General features: G+C 38.2%; 1 long non-coding RNA gene across 1 annotated transcript in view; it reads left to right on the top strand.

Moving 5' to 3' along the window:
- Positions 1-771: 771 nt before the first annotated feature.
- The window catches only part of LOC106939847 (uncharacterized), a 48,676-nt gene continuing 41,333 nt past the window's right edge, over positions 772-8,114 (top strand). Inside the window, exon 1 of the long non-coding RNA XR_001422929.1 lies at positions 772-880. This is a non-coding gene — a long non-coding RNA (uncharacterized LOC106939847). The remainder of the gene's footprint in view (positions 881-8,114) is intronic.

Raw genomic sequence — 8,114 nt, 5'->3', positions numbered from 1 at the left:
TGCACGTATGAAGATGATGTGGATAAATGATGATTAACATATTTGAGAAAAAGACTGTTACGTGGGATAAGGGGGTAATGGGGATAATTGCTGTTGCTCAGCTGGATTTCTTTGTCGGTGCAGATGTTGAAAGGAAAAATGGCCGTCTGTGCCATCTGGTACTCTTTGGGAATGTTGGGGGATTATGCATGGCGAAGATGCGCCGTCTCAAGAAATTTCGTTTGCTTTTAAAACATTTGCACACCCCTCTAATCGTAGCTCCCCAGTTATATTCACACATTTTCCTCTTGAGGAACACGTTTCTAATTTCCTTTCATCGGCTCGTCACATCAGCGGGTTTGGTTTATATTTTAACAGGAGACGCCGATGCGTGTGATGCATGTGCAAAATCTGCTATTTGCTTATAATTGCATTCTTTCTTTCCTCCTACTGAAGTATTTGTGTCTGCGTGTTCAGAATCATTGTTTTTATGAATATAATCTCTGTTCTGGGATCTCAACAAAGTATGCAGATTCTATGGCAATTTGTTTCAAAGTCAGTCAAGATTTAATGGATTCTCTTTATTAGCTTCCAACAAATTGCCTTTTTAGCGGAGAGAGCGTTTGCATTATTCATTAGCGAAAGAGCAAGCATTTATGAGTTCATTTAGTTTAGTTCTACTTGAGCTTAGCGACTATCAGTGGGACAGAGAATGACTCATCATAAAGGATGATGAAGCGCTCTGTGTGAGATGAAAAACCATCTGACCTCTTTGTCTCTCGTCTTGCTGTCTCGATCGTTTAGGTGATTCAGCGCAGGGAGGACGGCTCGGTTAACTTCTTCAGGGGATGGGAGTCATACCGTGAAGGATTTGGCAAAATCACCGGAGAACACTGGCTAGGTAAGTGAATCATTTAGTGGTTTTTGGCACCGTGCGAGTAGACGCATATGTGCAATGGGGCTTGCAAATTCAAGTGAAGCGAAATCACAAAAAGTCGGATTAGGTTGGATGCACTGCACCTTTAGCTACGACTTTATAGTGACGGGCAGCAGAGGTGCAGCAGTCTGCCTGAGAGAGAGAAGAAAGTAAGTTAGTGGAACAAGACAGAATAATAGCCAACATAAAACAAAGAGTTGATATAGGATATCTCTTAAATAATTTCATTGTGCCTTTAAGGCTGTATCAATAAAGAAAACCACTTTAGAAACAGCTTTAATAAACATGACACCTATTAAATACAAGATGTCTGTACAACAACAAATTCATGCCTTGTTTTTTTTTTTCTTTGTTTTTTTTCATATGCCAAAAGCACCTCAGAATCATTTCCTATTTTAGAGTTACAAACATGTCAGTGATTAATAATTTTGCTGGCACCACATTACATTTGTCCTGAAATCTGACAAGGAGAAACTGCCAACAGACGAATGCCTTCAGATGAAGAATTTAGCTTTTCCAAAGCCAAATTCTTCAGCTTCTCACTTCTCATTAAATGGTGTATTTATTTATTTTTTCATAGACGGGACTTGTGTCCATCATTGTCCTTATTTTTTGGATCAGATTCAGGTTTGTACTCGGAGGCATTATGTAACACAGCACTTGTAGATGTTTCATAAGAGTAGCTACTGGACCTCAAGACAGTTCAACGTTAGCTGCATCTTCTGGACATGTGAATTGAATCAGATTTTCATATTACAAATTACATGCACTGTGCTTATTCTCATCATCAAACATATGCACAATATCTGAGAAGGGCATAAGAAGTATAATAATAAAAGCTTTAAAGACATGGAATGTCTTTAAAGCAATTCATGTAGCTCAAGACTGCAGTCTGAGATGAAATTATAGAGATCAGAATTTAATTTAAATGTCATTTAAATGATTATGGGGATGAAAATGAAAGGAAAAGCTAACTAGTTTTTGTTTTCAAAATCTATAACTACCTTTTATTTGCCATACTCAACAAAAGCAACAATACATACAAACAAATGAAGATATTTTTAATGCACTACTGGACATTTTAAACATTTTTTGGAAGTTTTTATGGATTCACTCAAAAATACTTCAGTTAGATTGCGTCATCAATGCAGACACAGCGGCGTTCAGAAATGCACATCCCTGGTAAAATGAACATTTTTAAAATGAACCACCTTATTTTAGATAAATAAGGCGGTTGCAGCACCGTGCTTTGGGGTTGCTCTTGTTAGATCTTGCTGAAGCGTCTGTCAAAGTGGATGAAGTTATAAATAATTAGGAATGCCTTTACTTGTCTGCAAGAAAACAGAAAATGAAGAAGGATTTCGGTCTTCAGCATCACAGTGAGTCCAAGCATACGTACAAATCATTGAAACAATGACTTATTTGTAGGAAATGTAACATTTCTTGTTGTAATATTTATTTTGCAGTGAGAGTAGTTAGATCTTCTGATGCATTTTAAAATTTGGATTGGGATTGTTTCTATTTTAATATATAAAAAATATATACAGTAGTTGCATAAAAATATTGTATTTATTGTGCAATATTAGTAAACATCAGAAGTTCCCATGTCAGAGACCAATCAAACTCGCTGCATCTCATCACAACTAATTATCACTTTACTAATGCATTGGTTAACTGTCCACTGCAGTTAACAAAAAGTACTGAAACAATCTTACTGATTTCAGACGAGAATCTCTTGGATGTTAATCACACGACGATAGTCAAGCACCAACTCTTGCAGTCCTGATCCCAGAATCTGTGGGCTGCCCACTCACCACATGCCACACATACTGTGACTGCTGTGTAATTCATGGCTAGCTGACACAGTGAAGCTGCTATATGGCGATAGCAAGTTGAAGCTGATGAAGTGCCTTCCTGTCATGACTCACTTTAAACAAACTTCCAGAAAAGCAATTTATCTCATGGGATATAGAAAGCTTCCTACTATACAAGATAAATATTCAAGGAGCATTCACAGGAAAAGAAGAAAAAAATAAAAGTGTCAGTAATCCGCAGCTCCATTCAGAGACGATTTCATATCTTTTTACACGTAACTGCCAATCTAAAAAGTAGCCACAGATCAGCGTTGATGCTTCAGTGGAGCAGTAATGAGCTACTTTATCACCAACTTCCTTCCGTCTTCATCTTTGTAGTTCGCTCAAGTTCACACTGGCAGAATAATTAGAGCTTGAAAAAGCCTATTTCAGGACGAACACACAGCTGGTCATGGTCAAGGTCACGGACGTACCACAGCATCGCTATGGTTCTCTCCCATTAGCTCTGTAGATTAAAGCCCTCCTTCATACATGCAAAATATTATTTTAGCATAAATCCATGGATCTTAATAAGTGTCAATTGGCAGCTTTGGCAGGCTGTCATGTTTTTTTTTTTTTTGTTTGTTTGTTTTTTTTGTAACTTATGTATCATTTGCTTGTCACTTGAGAAAAGAAGAAAAATTGGAATTCATAAAATGCGGGTGGGTTTGAAATTGAAATGTTATTTTTAGAGATAAATTGGTAAATATATATGATATCAATGAACTCTAAGAGCCTAATTTTGACATGTTAATAGACGGGTGATAATACAATAATAAAAACTAAATCAGCAAAGACAACTAAACCCCTAATATACGCCTGTTTGTTTTAAACACACTTTTATATAACAAAGGGCATTCAGTTTTCTTTTTTCGTTTGGACGGGCCTGCAAAGTACAGTGACTGCTTTTCTGCCAAAGTAGCTGACCAATTAAAGTGCTACCTTAATCACTCCTCGTCAGCAAATCAACCCAATGGGTGATTCAAAAGGTCACAAATTACAAAACCAGACATGCACTGATATTTTCTTGTGACCTAATCAGCCTATTTTGCACTGGACCAGGGTGGGATCAGCCGTACGGAAATACAATCCGATTTCTGTTCTTCTCAGTGAGTTAGTACAACACTCTTTGGTGTAGAAGTCTTTAGATGTAGTGAAATCCTCTATAAATGACACTCTAAGAAAGCAATCAGCGAATACTGGTTTTCACATTTAGTAATCCAACAATTTAAATAATATTTGTGCCTTTAAAAAAAAAAAAAACATGCTTCATTCGTGTCACACCTGTAGACCTCGGTGAAATTTCAACCTGATTCTCAGAAATGGTTTTGTTCTTGCAATGTAAATAAAACAAACTCCAGATTCTTACTGTAATCTCATTCTGCAAAGCGATACCCACAGCAAGTGCAAATCGCGTCCTTGGTGGACTGCTTGTATAGCTTATAGCGTTTGCAGAGTTTATATGAATTAATGGAGATCTAGGACTCTTTGCTGACCTGAGGACTATTACACTATGCAGTCCATAATAAAAAAACATGTTTAAAGTGCCAGCTAGTTGTCCCTGTGGTACGCTGTAGAAACTCGGTAGCAATGCGGAAGGCTCTGGGTTTAGCGGACTGAATTTAAATGAGCCAGCAGGCCACTTTGAACCTGTCAGAGTACCCTTGCTCATTCAGGTTGTGCTGTTGTCTCGTCACCCCCATCATCGATTACCCTTTGGGCAAAAATGAAAAATGGATTTATGCTTGCCTGTAGCCCAGGCAGAAATTCGTTGCTGGTTAACTTCCTCCTGACCAAGATTGGCCACTTTTGTCATCACCCGTTTCTGAAGGACAGCACATTTTCTCATGACCTTATTAACCTGTTTACTCCGATTCTCATTGGATCTAGTGAATTACTAACATGCAGATACGTATTACCATTCGTGATGGGAGAAACATTAAAACCAAAACGCAAAAGAAAAAAGAGAAACAACAATACGCCTGTCCTTCAGCTGACAACGTCAGAGCGGTCAACTACTTTATGCATGTAGTGTTTAATTGAAAAGGAAGAATTTCCCCTCCTCCAAGATCAGAAAAGATTCCCTAGTTTTTTGCTCAAATGTGAAAGTCATTTCTGTTTTCGCAGCAGTTCCAAGGTAGAGGCGAGGAGGCCAAAGAAGCACTGGATTAAACTGTTATTAGTCCATTAAATGGAAATCAATTCTTATTACAGCATGGTTGTTACTCAGACGGTGTCATACTCTGCTTTTCTGGTCGAGACCCTTGCCCTCTCAAAGAATGCTGAAGAGAGCCACGGGTGACGCTTTTCTTTTTTCTGCCTCCCACATGAGCGGTGGAAAAACTGTCAAACTCGAACACGCTGGAGGAATCGAAAGACGTAGTGTGTTTTGAAACTCAGCTAAAAATCTGTTCCTAAACCTCGGAAAAGAATATAAACCGAAACCCCTAGAAGGAAAGTACATACTGATCACATCATCATCTGAGTTTTCCTATAGCTTCATCGGGAACTTGCCATTTTCCTGCTGCGAATGTGTAATAATTTTGTTTTGAATTTTTTACATTTTACTTTTATGTTTGTATTCATGCAAAAACACGTATGTTTAAATGCATTTTTTCCACCTTAAAGAATGTTCAAAATAATTTGTGTTGCAATACTCTTGAAACTAAACAGAAGAATATGATATATGCATGCTGCATAGATGAATACAAAAACTGAATGCATGCTCCTGTCTGCAGAAAACACCTGACACTCTGAAGTGGGACACAGCATTTCTATTGTCACTTTAAAAGCTGTTGAACAGCCATTTTTCCAAGGCTGCTGTTGGCTTCACGATGTGTAATATGGGTTTAAATTAGTCTGATTTAATCCCAGGGAGGGTAACCTAGATTTCCAGGTGTCCTGCTAGAGCAGCAGAATTGGTTTGTGGTGGGAGCTGCACCTATTGCCGTGAACAGACATTTTCTTTGCGAGTTGTACGTTTTTCTTTTCTTCAAATCTTTCTCTTTCTATGTGCGTGCATGCATTCATTTTTTTTTTTTTACTGGTGTTGCATCCTTTGCATGAACATTCTTTATCAGATGTCTTGTTCACCACTTTTTGAACAAAAAGAAAAAAGAAAAACAAAGTCTTGCTTTTTGTCGAGACTCATTAATCGTGCTAAAGGTGAATCAAACTTTGTATTTCTACTAAATTTAAAGGGTAAAACTTTATATTACATCCCTACTTAACTCAGGTTAATTGGATTTTTACCTAATTGTTTGAGGAATTCTGCCAAATTACCATTTTTTAACTTCTTTGAACCATATTCAGTTTTATGAGCTCAAGAATCAGATTCATTATCCCTCACTGTTTGTCTTTGTTCTTGTACTGTGCTTCTATTTTTATTTTTATTTTTGTATCTCCCAGAAAAAGCCCATTGTAAAAGTATTTTGGCATTCTACAGTGAAAAACTGGGATGTTATTTAATAAATCAATATACATTAGCATATAATTGTGAGGTGGAGGACAACTCTGTCACTGCTGCAGCTGGAATTCTTTGGGGAAGTCTCTGTCAAATTTTCACATAATAAACCTAAAATGTTAGCGTTTTCTTCTGCGTGTCTTTAGTCTCTGAACAGTGTTTATTTTTTAATCCTTGATGCTGATTCTAAATGTTCTATGAGTGGCCAACATTTGACCTAAAGGTTTCCAGTGTAGCCCAGCAATGTGTTCAGGGTCACATCTGATTCTTGTTTTGTCTTGTATTTAACTCTGTCCATGTCTCCATCACCTTCAGCATATTCACTGCATTGTTCTACTACCATTCTCTCTCTGTGTGTGTGTGTGTGTGTGTGTGGGTGTGTGTGTGTGTGTGTGTGTGTGTGTGTGTGTGTGTGTGTGTGTGTAATGCTGTCCTTGCCAAGTACCTTAGGTAGTGAGCCATGTCTTGGTAAATTTGCAGTCGTGCTCAATTATTTAAGCTGAACAGTGGTCTGTGAGATGTTCAAAATTTAACATATTGTTTCGGAACATAACCCCACTTTAGTCTTGTCCACAACTTTTTCCCTGACCTGTCTGCTGTTCCTTTGTCTCCATGAAGCTGTCTGCCCACTAATTCTTTTCAAAGTCCTGCAATTTACTTTCATGCAAATTGTAGATTTTATCTACCACTTTAATTCCTTTAAATTTCCATTTTGCGTTCCTGATTTCAGATGGTTTCATTTCCACTATTACGAGAACAATCTCTGATTCCTGAAAGAGAACACCTAAACTAATCCCACGTGCGCTAAAACTGAAATGTTTGCAGATGTTTGCGTTGTGGAGTGAACTGTGGACATTTCTAGTCATATGTATCATAAGTGCATTGATTTTTGCTGCTCAGGCCCAACAGAGTTGGGCATTACAACAAACAGAGCAGATACGCTTTTACATCTAAAGCTCCATCAGCGAACGAACACACCTGATTAAGGTTGACTCTACTCGGTAGATACACTTATCTCGCAAAGTGTGTTTACTCTATTATGCCTCCTCGTGTTTATATTTTAATATATTTTACATTATAGGAGACGGATGCGCCTTTCTGACACCGAAAGCAGGAGCGTGTTGATGTTATGATACGATATAAAAGCTATTGCTCTCAGTTTCAAGCTGTTTCCTTTAGCCTTTGTGTTTACTGAAGGAGATGTTCACCTTTAATCTGGTTGTGTTTATATGCCTGGGCAGCTTTGGGGTGCTTGGCTGCCCAGACACAGAGGACGGAATCAGAAAACACAAACCATGCTCTCATTATTTGCTCAGCAGAATAAACCTCTGCCAGTGTCTGCACCAATCCTCACCGTATTCTAAGTATCCCACAATGCACTGCATTGTCAAAGTATTGAAGGATGCTTGGCGCTTTGTCTTCCATTCAGCTCCTCATCAGCCCTACTCTTTCAGCCCCAAGACTATTTGAGGAATAAGGTTGCTTTATAGTCAAAAAAGAGAGAGAACTTCATCAGGCGAATCCTTAATATCCAAAGACGGAGATGAATAACAATAAATCCAGCCACACTGGAAGGGAAATAGCTCAAAAAGAAAAACAGAAATCATACCTATCGCTGGCCCCCAGCCACTCCCTGTGCAGCCTCCAATTTCAGCTGCCTTCCCCTGATTCTTCAGCACAAAAAGCCCGAGGCCTGCAGTGACAAAGTGGCTGCTGACTTCACACAGATCTTCAGTTGAGTGAAATTCTGTTTTGCTTCAAATTGTCCTTGATAGCCCTGAAATGAAAGTCTGAGGAGAAAAAGAAGTGGCGAGGAGCCATTTTTTTTTTTTTTTTTTGGGATACTGATTTAAATTTTGTGATGATTTAATGTAGGGGATTT

The sequence above is a fragment of the Poecilia latipinna genome, unplaced genomic scaffold, assembly GCF_001443285.1.
Source record: "Poecilia latipinna isolate Pla-1442-1.1 unplaced genomic scaffold, P_latipinna-1.0 Scaffold2999, whole genome shotgun sequence".
Classification (NCBI taxonomy): domain Eukaryota; kingdom Metazoa; phylum Chordata; class Actinopteri; order Cyprinodontiformes; family Poeciliidae; genus Poecilia; species Poecilia latipinna.
This window is presented reverse-complemented; position numbering and strand designations above follow the sequence as displayed.